Source organism: Seriola aureovittata, chromosome 14 (genome assembly GCF_021018895.1).
Source record: "Seriola aureovittata isolate HTS-2021-v1 ecotype China chromosome 14, ASM2101889v1, whole genome shotgun sequence".
NCBI classification, from domain to species: Eukaryota; Metazoa; Chordata; class Actinopteri; order Carangiformes; family Carangidae; genus Seriola; species Seriola aureovittata.
Genome location: NC_079377.1, coordinates 377965 through 392343, shown reverse-complemented (window position 1 = coordinate 392343; position 14379 = coordinate 377965).

The window sequence follows — 14379 nt, the reverse complement described above, 5'->3', positions numbered from 1 at the left end:
CCCCACCTCTCGCCCGAAAAGATGCTGGGATCGGCTCCAGCCCCCCCGCGACCCTACTAGAGGATAAGCGGTAGAAAATGGATGGATGAATGTTCCAAACCGCCCCCAAACCTTATAGGTTAGACAAGAGACCCACCCGAAACACATATACATGCTCATATTTAGAAATACTCATAGCACCACCTCAATATGCAGAATTCTGAAAAAGGAAGTGGTTATAATTCTGGCATACTTTGTCCAATCTTCTCCAAATGTGGTCAGGGTACAGTCTCACACTGTAGACATTCACAGCGCCACCTACTGGAAACAGAAATTATCTCTTGTGTGACAATCATTTAATTTATGTGACATTTTCAGTGTAAGGTCTGATACAGGGCCTGAAGTGTGCCTATTGCGAGGTCTCTGCCTCCACCTAGTACACACAATTAAGAATGCATATAAAATGCTTTAAATCTTTTCTGCTGTCGAACAGTCTGTGCAATAAATCTTACCCCGTGAACACAGTGTCCGTCGGTCCTTACGATGTGCGACTGCTTTAGATGGCACACTGCAAGCCCACCAGGAGGTGAGCAGGAGTGCAAGGGCCCGTTCATCACTGCTTGCAGCTTTAATGTAAAAAATGTATCCGTATCATGAGCAAGAAAGTTCATTCTTCACTGTGTGAATAGTAATTTGAAATCTTTAACCACGTCATGGTCCTCATTATCTGATTATGGTCCATATTGAATTATTTCTGAGAGCGATATACCCATACTGATTTTTAATAAGAGGTCCCAGATCTTTTCATGCTAAAATTAAACAGAAATGAAATTGACATTATCCATGCAGGTGATCCAGAAAATACCCTGTATAAGTATTCCTTTTGCTGTATATATGGTTGTAGCAAAAAAAGAAACCCTATGATACCCTTGTAAACAAGAGGCTTCCTGTAATCTGTGCAGCTGACGGGGGGTGAGGGAGTGGGGTGGGGGCTCCCAGGGTCTTGGAGCCGGTTATTTAAGGAGTCCCCCAAGTTCACCTTGACATCTGTGCTGACAGGAAGAGAGCACAGCAGATCCCCTTTCTTCGTTGGTGATAAGTTTACAGTGCAGCTGCCAGTGTGTGGCCATACTTGGAGCAATGTGGCAGCCAGAGGCAGAGAGACAGATACTGTCAGTTAAAGAGGAGGAAGAGCAATGATTAAAAGAAGAGAAAAACACAAAAGATACAGACGTATTGTATTTTATGATCACTATGCTAGCATAGGGTGATCATCAGCGAACCATGCAACCATACAACTTCCCTCAGAGAAGTGCTAACATGAGCATGTTGTGGTGTGTGGTGTGACGTTAGAGAGAGGTGTGGATGACGGTGGCGTAAGGATGCTGCATGAAGTCTAGACAATAAGTGGCAGCTGAATCACGGTTCATTTATCAGCTTTTCTTTCAGAAAAGTTTGGCAGTTGCAAATTTTACTTGTTGTAATGTGCAATGTGGTGGCATTTTAAATTATGCAGATTTTTCATACAGAATTTTTTGTTCCGAATGGTAAACCACATTAAATCAATTAGATTAAATAAAATAGCAGTTCAGTCAGATTATCAGGCTACAATCACTTACCAGTTTTTCAAAAGTTGTGTTTTGATAGTTAAGTGTGTGTTTGAAGTTAAAATAATAATGATGATAATAATTTAATGTAGAATATTAAAATATTTATTAATCAAAGTATTCTCTTAGAGTTAGAGGGTTAAGAGATTTCAGGGTTAAGCCCCAGATCTCGACAGACCCTCAAACCGCTCCTGGTTCCATTTGGTTATGATCACATTTTACAGTCGGGAGAAAGTACGTCTGAAGGAGGTGATTGCAGTGGATGAATGAGGAAAATACACCATCTGGTTTCCTCATAGCTAGCGTTGTAGTGAGTGTTCAGCCACCTGATCTCCTCTCGCCCCCACTGTTCCAGCTTGAACACAACATACACTCTCAGCACCAATCACATCCTAAACTTGTTAGCATATTGCTTGGAAAGTTTTCACAGCCAACTGTTTCTTGAGGATTGAATTTGAGAAATGCAAATAAAGATAGAGTGTGCATTTGTGTGTGCAGACGGCATTTACTCAGCATGTTCAGATTTACAATTCAGCTCATGAACATCTGTGAACAAAAGAAGTTGATTTCAAATCAAACAAAAAACCGTCAAGAAAAATTTTTTTACTTGTCTTTTGCATGATGGCACAAAGATATATTTTCCAGAGTGAGGCTCCAGTGTGTCTTGTTTCATGTTGGCACATTCAGTGCATATTTGTGTGAATCGGACTAGAACTGACTGCAATCCAGCAGGATTTCCAAATAAAAGTATGATAGTGAATACGGCAAGGTGAAATTAGATGTAATTGAATCTGACCTTCCCCAAGTGTACCCCAACCACCCAACTCCAATTACTGCTTAGCTGCTTCTTATAGGAAAAAGGGGTTCCAAATTGAGTGTAGCTGTATTGGCACAGTTCTGCAGCCACACAGGGTTAAACAGGGTTTAAAATTTACATGAATAAGACTTTTCTGTGTTTTGTTGTGTTTCAATACATGGACTGCACATCTCTGAAAGAACAGACAAACACAAACAGGCATTATTCAAATAAACTGACGTTTTTTTTTAAATGTGAATGGTTAGTCAGAATTTAATAAGGTTAGATGCAAAAGCAAAAGTAAATGTATAACATTGCTGTTTATTCAAATAGAATCTGTCACTCCCCCTGAGTCACGACTCTTTTAATGCTATTTCAGAAACAACAACAAAAGACAAACAAGCAAACTAAACTAATCGAGGCTTGTGGCCATTTTTGTTCAAACAGGCTCTGATTTGTTTTCCCAGCAGACGTCAATCAGACCTGTTTTAGTTTAGTCAGATCATCTAAAGCACTATATCTAAACTCCATACAACTACTATAATTACAGCCAGTCAAAACTGCAGCAAGAAGTGGGTCTGTAAACTGTGGTTGATATTTACAACACAGAGTTTGGGTCATAATTGTTCTGTGTGCGTTGATTTTGTTTTCCAAATAAGTTTTGCTAACCTGGAGGTTTACAAGCTGAATGTCTGGCTGATCATGTTTTTTTGACCTGTCAAATCTCTACAGTTAACATCTAACTAATTGTCATTTAAAAAGAAAAAGAAATGTATAAAGTTTTATCTCATTTTATGTTAGTCTCATGTTCGTATGTGATCAATTCACAACATATGGATCAGTTAATCCTGTTCTAGTGTCAACCAGCACTGGTCTGTGATGCATGGGCAGAAAGCTTCTTCATACACTTAAAGCAGAGGAACTGGGGGTTAGATACTGAAGTATGAGAATGCAAAACATTTGTTTGCATTGGATGAAGACCACCAAACACACATGCACCTCAGCTTCATTTTCAAAGTCAGATGTTATTCTCATGGACAGCTGAGTTGTTTTCCAGATGGTGCTTAAATTTGCAGCAAAACAACTTACAGCTTACAGGCATCAGTATTATCTTTAACCACTGGCTGAGCTGATGTCTCAGTATGATTGTTCACATTATGGTGTTAAGTAAATTTCTACTGGTAATTAGCACAAATCTGCAGCTAGAGATGGAAAAGTTTACAGCTTTAGACAAAATGAATCATTCCAAACAAAATGCTTCCTGTTTCAATGTGAATATCTCACTTTCAGTTTCACACTGTTACTGCTGTAGCAACAGCCTAGGAGCCCTCGTTTAACACTCAATGAACAAATTCTGCATCACAGCATTCACTAAGGTCCACTGCTCCTCTACACATTCAGTCTCTCATTCTGTGTCTACAGTTTGATCATTCCATCACCATTAAAGAAAACTTTATGGCATTTCCCCATTGTTTTTTACTTATGGGTTGTGGAGCAGTCAGTTTGGTTAGATTTAGGCAAAAAAACTACTCAGTTAGGTGGAAGCAAAGGGTGTGGTTTGGGTTCAAATAAGGGGAGGACCTTGGTCATCATGGTTACAATAATAAACATTTGGTTAAGGTTGTCAGACAGAACTGTAATTGATAAAATAAACAACAGTGATGGTTTCACACAGCAAATGAATCCATCTAAGCTGCTGCACAGACGACCTGTGAGGTTATAGAGTCTGAATGATCAGAAACACACAAGTGTCTTATTACAGTTTTTCTCAGAAAAATCATTCTCACACATCTAAATGCAGTTCTCAAAACAGTTCATCATTTCCCACACAAATAAGCATTTTTCATTGTATTTGTACAAGCCTCCTTCTTCGTGTCCGCACATAGTCTACTACTAAAGACATTTTCTCATTGTGATGATGCATTTCTCATCCGAGTTTGTACATTCGTTATTTGTCTCCCCTAGCTACAGCAGGTGATTTTTATGAATGTACAAATACAGTTTTTTTTTCAACTGCTTTCACATATTTTCTTATTTTTTCAAAACTCTGCACACCAGTCCATAAATTGCACACAAAATGCAAAGTACCACAAATTTGCTGCAAAATGAAACACTGCATTGAAAATATCACACAGTAAAAATATCTAAAAATCAAGTATTTGCATCAAATGCCAAACGCTTTTTTCAGTATAGTAATATTTTGGATTTACCATGTTCTGAATCTCTGTTTTTCATAGGCTTGTATATCTCCATACAGCGTTCTAAAGTGACAGTACAGTAATCTGCTGTGAGGTTGAAATGTACACAGTACAATAAACACCAATGGTATGTTGAAACAGAATATTGTTATTTTTCCAAAATGTTACTGTTGTAACTGTAGTACAGTGTTGTGTCATTTTTAAGTGTATATTTTCTGCAGTTTCTCTAAAGTCGTTCAGGTTTTTATCAAAACATCAAAACATTTGGCATCTAAGTCTTGAAGCACCGGTGAAAAGGTTTAATTCATTAGTGACTGACTTTTCATGTTTTGACACATAAACAAGGTTTTGATTGTTTAGAGATTGTTTGATTGTTTTTCTGATGAGTGAATCGCATCAACCAAAAGCACATTATGTAATGACCAGCAGTTCTTTCTTTGGCATATACACTGCTTCTGTGTCACCAGATCAGCTCTGTTAACCTGTTACCATAAACCCCCATTTTTGACACAAGCCCAAAAGTAATGCACCCAAAATAAAAAGTTTACTGCTCTTCAGCCCTTGTGACCACGGTCATAGCCCTGGTCTGCTTTGAAAGCTAAGCTAATGTGAGTCATTAAGATACATTTATTGTATAATGGCTGTTTACAGGAAACAAAATACAGGCAAAACTGTGTCTATGAGGTCTTTGTTGCTTTGCTCCAGACATCTTGTGGGTATTGGAGCAATTTAGTAAATCCACAGGGAACATGCTCTTATGTTAACAGACCTGGGCTACTGGCCAACAACAGCACTTTTCAGAGGCATTCTTAGGAGTGCAGTTGAGAATCAGATTTTTAGCTGGCTGCAGTGGGGAAGGGGGAGTAGTTGTTAAAATTGAAGTAGCTCATTTGCAAAAGGTCACATATCGCATTCAGAGTTCAGTTGTAATTAGGGGCACTTGAAAGACTCGGCTGTGTTATTTTTAGTCATACTACTTTAGTCAACCTCATCCTTTTTTTTTTAAACAAGTTTATTTTAGTCAGCTTTTTTCATTTTAGTTTAATTTAGTAATTAAAGTTTTAGTCAAGTTTAATTTGATGTTTTTTACAGTTTTATTTACCAGTATATCAGTTGACAAAAAAGAAAAAACTTTTAACTTGTTTAAAAACATACTCATATATAGTGTTTATATATTATTTTAGGATATTTTAAATGCACAGTCTGTAACTTCTGCCTCTAGGGGTCTCTCAATCAAAACAATGAGAAAAAATGGCGTTTGGTTATGTCATAAAATAGCATGGGATCATGGGAGTTGTTGTCTTCACCACCATTACCGTAAGCTCCTCCCGGTTTGGACTCCTTCAGTGTCAGTGGTTCAGGAAATCAAACAGACCCAGTAATCATAACTGTTACAAACACTGAATAAAGCAGTTTCACATTTAGAGTCAGTGTTTGAGCGACGCTGTACGGAGGACAGAGACTCAGGGAAGAGTTGGATCTGACATTGATGCTAAGCTTTATTGTGATTGTTTCTGTGATAACTTATGAACCAGATGTTCAGCAGGTTTTTACCAGCAGCTGAATTATCCACAGAGGTGTCCTCTCCATAACAAACACACCAGAGGATTAAAACCAGTAGAAACACTGAATGAAGCAGTTTCACTTTAAAAAATCAGTAATTCAGGGCACCCTGAGCTGCTCACCTGGTAGAGCGCATACTACAAAGGCATAGTCCTATCTGCATCCAGTCCGCCTTGTGATCTGCATGTCATCCCCTCTCTCTCTCTCTCTCCCTCCCTGACTTGACCTGATCTGAATGATCCGCAAAGAGCCATCCTCTCCATAACAAACAGACCAGGGGATTAAAACCAGTAAACGAATAAAGCAGTTTCACGTATTCACTTTTTCTCATTTGCCTGGCTTTTTTTCTCTGATAACTTCAGATCCAGACGATAAAAAACAACCTTTATGTGGTTAAAATATATAATTGAAAATGCCCAAGGTGTAAAAAGTGAGTATGTATGTAGCATAAAAATAGAAAAAAGTAATTTTTGAGCTTCATTGCAGACCCAGCTCATAGGGGATACGATATCAGACTAATGACTAAATGACACAGACTGTTGCCATGTTAAAATAATGTATTTCTCTAAGTTTGCTAATTACTGGAAACATTTGGGAAAATGCAAGTACACAACTCAAAAAAATATAGAACACAGGTCTAGTCATTTTTAGACATTTTAATTTGGAAAAGTTACATATCATAACTTTAATACATTTATAAAGAAATTGTTTGGGACCTTTTTGCACAAGCTGTTTCTGCCCAAACCAATCGTCAATGTAATATTCTGTGCATTTTGATAACCAGCAGATGTCACATTACATTTAGCAAAATTTAACTGTCACAGACTTAAATGTGTCTGGCAATTAAGTTGTGTATAGTTTGAAAATCATATTTAATGCACTGAAACAAACAAACTTGTCTTGTTGTGAGATGATAACACAATATTACACCACTGCATTTAGAAGTTGGCTGAATACACCTGTAAAAGTGACATGACTTTATTTAACATCTTGATATTACCTCAGTTTCTGTGTGGTGGACCTTGAGGTGTTTTTTCATGTTTATGGTATTGTAACAGTAGGGCTTCACTCACGACCCTCACCTTTTCTCTCAGTGCCAATTTATCTGAACTGGCTCCGACCCACTGTTGCCATTATGTTCTTTTACTGTCCATGTATGTTGTCTGAGCTCCTACATCTGTAGCATTTACTCTGAGCTAATTCCAAAAATAGCGGCGAGAACACAGTTTTTAGACTTGGAGGGGGAAAAAAAAAACTTCTTACACATCATGTGTGTAAGAAGTTGACATGAAAATATCTGGATCTGGCTAGATCTAGGTGAAGCAACTGCGTGACAAGATCTTCACTGGAAGCAAAATAATTTTAAGTTCATCTTTGAGTCCAAATTATTATTTGTGCCAAATCTGAAGAAGTTCTATCAAGGCATTACTGAGATATTGTGTCCAAGAGAATGTGAAGGACGGACAGTCGTACAGATGCCTGAGTCTGTCCGTCCGTCCCATTCTCTTGTGGCTTTTTTAGCAGGTTTACCCACATTTAAAAACCTGCTTCATTTTGGCTAAGCAAAGAGCCACCATTGATACATTATGATGCCGATGTTTTAATTGTATAGATTTTGATCATGTGTACTGTGACATATTGCCTTCATCAGGATGCTGAAACAAACAAATGTGTTTTTTTTAGACATCAAGCTTACATATATCTTACATATATTTCTGTGTATGCCTGGGTCTGTGTTAGAGTTAACTGTGTATATGTCGGCTGAGTTCAGGAGTAGGAGACACATAACTTCTTTCATTCTTTAAAATTTGTTTTCATTTACATCATGCTCTTTCCAGGGTAGATATCATGCTTCTCTTAGGTCCTGACAGCATTACTGCTGCTGTTAATGCTTGGACAAATAAACATGAAGTCTCTTTAAGAATAGGTTTTCAAACAGCAAAATTATTGATGAATACCATGAGTAAGAAGAGGGCTAGAGGTCTGACAGTGTTTCATCCAGTATGAACATTAGCTAAAGGTGCACTATTGGAATTCTATAAAACTCTGGATGTGAAATACACCTATTTGCAGCCTGGAAAATTCTGTTTTCATTGATGCTGATAGTTATCATTTGTGCTCTTTAACTTCATCACAGTTCCATGTGTTGCATGCTGTCGTGGTCAATGTGTTCAGCCTTCACTTAGTATTTATAAGCTGCTCACACAGTCTTGAAGGATAAACAGTGATGGAACAAATTTGATGGAACTCTCCCTCCCGCCACTTCGACCCCAGTCCCATGACCCTCTATCACCTAATCACTGGTCTATAACACGGAAAACCCTATTCTTGTCCCCAGGTTTTATTCATTGCTATTAGCATTAGCTACTGGCTACACTTCCCTCTGAAAGTTCAGTGCTGCAGGGGTCATTTCTGTTTTCAGGATGCTTTGCTTCATTTTTATATGAATAATAAATATTGACAGTTTTACAACAAATACAACTCCTGGGCTATTCTTCTTCTTCTTACAGAGACAATCGTATCTTCCCCTTTAAAAGAATACTTTTAACCCAAAGTGCCTGAGATTCCTCTCACTAGCCCAAGAATGTGCACCCAAGCAGGAGCTACTTCTTTGCCCAAAGCGCTGGAACTTAGGATGACTGGAGCATTTTATAGTGAAAAAGTGAGAAGTGAAAGAGGCTCCATTGAAGCACTTAAATTCCAACGTCATGTGACACTCTAGTACCTGCACAGATTGAATCCAACTATGGCTGCAAATGGAAAGTTAAGCTGGGCTCCTACACAGTGAACAGTTTGTCAATCCCCCATTGTGAAAACGTGTAAAAGCCATCTCTGGTGTGGTCCACTACAAACCAGTTCATCCATCCTTCTTTCTGGTTTCCTGGTCACAAACGCTAAAGCAACGTATCTGAGAGGCTTAAAAAGTTGGCTCTGCTATGGGTGAGATCTTGGAACCCATGTCACAAGAGAATGAGGCTACAGTCAAGTTAAGCTTTTCTCCAGAACTGACTCAAAACCCCTCCCAAACCTCAACACACACTTCTAAATTGCATTTGCTTAAGAATAGTTAGGTGTTTTTGCTATGCAGCGCATCAGTCAGACTGTGCAGCTGTGAAGTGACTGAAGTCTTCCCAGAGTCCTACCATCAAATCCCCTTCAGAAGATAGACAGAATGCCTGCCAGACTGGGGTCAGCTTTTAAAAGGACCATGGTGGGGAAGTCATGTAAACCAATCCACGACATGCTGATGTTAATAATAACTGAGAACTTTCAATAAGAATATCTTGCACCCAGGCACAGCATGCTAAAGCATGTGCCTATCAGACTGTCAGACTGTGCTGGTCAGCAGAATGAACACAGTTCTGTTTCACCACAACACAGAATTAACACGTGTTAAGGCAAATATGTTCGATATTGTGTTTATCATAACAAAGACTTTTCACTCAACTCACATTGCATATGTGCATACGTAGGTCCCATGTCAATGAGTTACCAGGTAATTTTGACAATTTAAACATCCTTACTGTTATTATTGACATGAAGGATGTTTGTATATGTTAATTTTCATGATTAAATGTTTTCAACTTTGATGTTTTAGGATTCATTTTAATAAGTGACGATTCAGAACTGAACTTTATTTATCCTCTTGGGGGAATCCATGTGTCCATTAGCTCATTGTTGATAATAATAATAACAGTTAATAACAAATAAACAATAATAGTTAAATTAGTCCACTTCCTTTGGCTGAGTAATTGTACAGCCTGATGACAGTGGGAACAAAGGATCTGCTGAACCTCTCTGTTCTGCAGCGCAGTGAGTTGAGACGTTTGCTGCAGCTGCAGCTGCTTCTCTGTCCTGCCTGAATGTTGTGGAGATGATGGTTGGTATTGTCTAAGATGGCCTCCATCTTACATTGCATGTGTCTCTCCACAACAGTCCTGAGTGAGTCCAGACTCCTGCCAAGCAGACTCAGAATTTTTGACCAGCTAGATTGTTAGTTAGTATGTAGACTGAAAAAACACTTGTTTTTGACAGTGAAACTTTATTGACCCCACAAAGGGAAATTTCAGGGTTACAGCACCAAGTTAAAAACAAGAATGAGACACTACACATAAACATGATCATGATGATGGACACTCCTGTCCTACAGTGGGAAATGGAGAAACTGCTTGGAAGAAAAATAACAAATCTTTTGAAAAAACATTTACTATTCTTGTTGTGTATTAATACATACCAATAGAAAAAACATCAAGTCCTGACAATCAGTGTGAATAGTTTAGTATAATGTACAAAGTTTGGAGAGAGTTAGGGATATGCTGTTTATCAACATGCCATTATCTGTGCAGAAGATCCCTGTGCAGCTTATTGACTGGAGGTGAAGTTATCATATCTGTAGTTAGCAGGCCTCTTATCTATACTCCTGTGTTTGTGTGTGAAGGCAGATGATGACAACATGGATCTGTGTAGCTGTGAAATGAGGGAGCACTGTGTCCCTCTGTGTGACTGTGTGTGTGTGTGTGTGTGTGTGTGGGGGGGGGGGGGGGGTATGAGTGATGCCCTGCTGAGGGGGGAGGCCAGTTGGTTTTCTCATTTAGCTTTTAAGCAGCTGTTTGATGTTCCTAACATAAACAGGCTTATTTACATTGTGTGTTTTAGTCATTTGGCACTGTGTTTACTCAGGGAAAGTGGACGGTGCACCATACCGTTTTCCAGCAGCAGTGTGCTTCACATTGACACAGGGACCTGTCCAGTACAACCACACTGCTGTACTGCTTGTCTCCAGCAGCTCAGAGATGAAACAAGTATCATTAAACAGCAGAAAACAAAATTCAGAAAAGATGCAAGGCAAGAAAACAGCCTAATAGAAAATGATATAAAGGAGGGGATGCCTTACAGAAAGGCAGAAACACAGAAAAATACAAATCATATCGACTCTCATTTGAAATTGAATCGAAACAAAACAAAAAGGAAAACCTTTCTGTTTTGTCAGCTGCTGGTGGTGCATCTTGATGTAGTGTCAGCTCCTCAGACAGGTTGATCCACTTGTTAGAGACCTCACCTACAGCACTTTGTGTTTCAGTCAGGACTTTGAAAGATCTAATAAGGGCTTTGGGCTGGATATATTCCAACATCAACACAGCAAAAAAGTTGCTACTAGTCCAAGTCCATGACACACCAGCTGTGTTGCATTGTACCACGTTATTTGAGGCCCCCAGGCCGCACCACACACTAGACTAGAAAACTAGAATGGCACTCAAGTGCATCACTCCACCAAGGCCAACATTTTATTCCACCAGATCCAGATTATTATTTGGATCCAGATTGCAATCTGGATTTGCAACAAATTGAACAAACTCATAGATCTCAACACCAGATGTAAAAAAAAATCTGATATATTTGTCTGATTCAGACATTATTCCCTGAAAAACTGACAAGAATGTTGCATTTTTAAGGAAAGTTTTCAAATGTTCCTTTAAAAAAACTAAGAGCTAAGTAAAAACTTTCACAAATATAAAAATCATTCATCACCACTACTACAATGTCTACAGTGTATCTGTCACCTTTTTTTTATTTTGACTGCATCACTGTACTTACACAGGGGCAAGGGCCTGGCTCTGAAGCATTTGGAGTTTTAAGATCCCTGTCAGACCCTGTCCTGTAACAGGAATCCTCTCTTACTAACCTGCTGCCTGTCAAAGCAGACCTCAACCACTGCTTCCACTGAATTGTGAATGCTTCTGTGAATGAGAACTGTAAATGTTGTCCGCTCGTCACGGTTGACCCTGTTGTGCCCTGTTCATGTGTTAACACGGGTATGTCAGATTATGAAGTTTGATGCCACTAAAAGGGGTTTGGCCCACCAATGTATTGCTGCAGTGGCTCAGTCTAGCTCCAGCGAGTTGAAATGGGGACCACAGCTCCACCGCCTGCAGGCGCAATGTTGGAGGTACCACAGGCTATTGCCTACAGATCATATTCTCCAGATGTAAAGGGATTTGTTTACAGTATGCAGTTTTTTACAGGACCAATAAAAATCCCATCATCATCATTTTTATATTTGTCCAATGAACAAGAAATGAAAAAATGTCCATTATCTGCCAAAATAATCACAATATGATTTTTTTGCTTACAATAGTTTCGAACTCTGCCCACTGCCCCTAGGCATATTTTTTATAACAATGATGATAACAAATAGTGTTCACTTGTACAATCAAAGCTTATTATTTAAAGATAACAAGTTAATTAGAAGGTTATATCAACACACCAAACATTCTCTCTCATTATCATAACAAAAATGTCTCATTATGTGACATAACAGATGCACAGAGAATTCACAGAGAAAGGTAGAAAGAGAAGGGGGCAAGAAAAGATGGACAGATAGAAAAACAGATGGAGATGAAGGGAGACTGCAAGGAAAACACATCTAGGGCATCCTCGTGAACAAGGGGTTTAAGATGCTGACCATGTAATTGCAACATCACCAGAATGTATCAGCTGGGGCCTTTTTTTGTATGTCATCCCTCTCATCATCTCATACCTCTAAATCTCACATCTGCACCACCTAAACAAACAAAGGCAGAACAGCCTGAAAAATGCATCTCAGAGCAGATTATTTACTGGTTAGTTTCTATGGTTATTTTGTAAGTTTGATGCTTGTTTCAAAAAATGTAACCAGCAGATTTTCTGTGAGTAATTGTGGCTTGACAGTGTGCAACATCACTGTGGGTAGAGAGTGCAGATGGAACAGATGCTGCCTTCAGATATCTTTAAAGAGAGACAGCAGGGTAAGGAAAGCCATCAGCCTACAAAACAGATGATCACGTATTCATCATTAGTCTGTATGGTTGATGTTGATGGTTTAACTGCTTGTGTTAAACACCAACAAAACATGAAAGGGTTGTTTATAGGTGTGCCTTCACCATATAAAGTGACCAAAATATTATTAATATACTACATATACACGAGATATTGGAAATTAAAACTCATTGAAACAGTTGTTGCCATTCAAATTACGTCACTCAGTAATTCTGACCGGGCTTTTGCAGATTCTACTCCACTGTCAGAAGAACATTAGGATGACATTTTTAGTTTGTAAACAATTGGTCACAGAGAACGTTTGATGGCTGCTGCTGTGGACATTCATGTTTCCCAGAGGATAGTTTGTGTAGCGGTGACCCACCCTTACTTTTCCTCTTTCAGCCCTGTCAGGTCTGCATTTCCCTTTGACCAACACAACAGTGTATGCACACAGTGTGGTGGTACAGAGCACTGAAAAGTTTTTGGTGTCAGCTTTACAAGCCTCATGCATGGTCCACATGAGAATATTTTTGCTTTTCTGCTTCTATTTTGTTATGAGGTTATTTTTTTCTTGATGGTAGAGAGGAAGGAAATGAGGAAGTGCAGAAGGGGTTGGTAGTGGTGAGCTGCAGGAATGTGTGTCTTGTCAGTCATAACGCTGCCAAGCTGGAGGGAAAATGCAGTTTTTGCGGTGAGGCCTGCTTTTCTCATTTGGGGTTGCTCCATACGAAACCTGATCCCATCGAGTGATTGAGCTTTTCATTTTGTTTGTCTTTGCAGTGGACATGCCATCTCTCATCAACCATCACTGTTTATTTTGTTAGGTGGTTTGGGATGGAGACTGAGGCAATCCACTGAGCACTGACCTAAAGTTTTACTACAGAAATTACAATGGCCCTCTGTGTGAGTTAGATATGCCTGCTAGTGATATAGCTCAGTCACCCTGGATAACAACAGACAATAGACTTTGTGTTGTTAACAAGCAAATAATGGAAATGTCATACAGTATAGGCCTAATTAATCATCACTTTGTTTGAGTGTAATTTCAGCTTTGAAGTTTTCTTCATTTTATTTTATGATTTTTCTTCATCTATGCTGTACCAGAGATATTAAGTTTGAAATGATATAAGAAAGGAAAAAGGAAAGAAGAAAAGAAAAGAAGAAAAGAAAAGAAAAAATGAAATGCAGTAAATCCTCACGCTATAGAAGCTGGGTCCAGCATGTTCAGCATGTTTGTTTTATCAATGACCAGGGTTATTACAATATTATAATCTGAAATAAGGAAAATCTTAGGCTTCACTATGAACAAACACTACCAAAACTATCAACTATCAGCTTTATGACCACAGGGTAATGATTTATTTTGACTATTGTACTATTACTATATATTGTACTATATATACTATATGTGTAACCAGACATCTGTGTTGTCTAACTA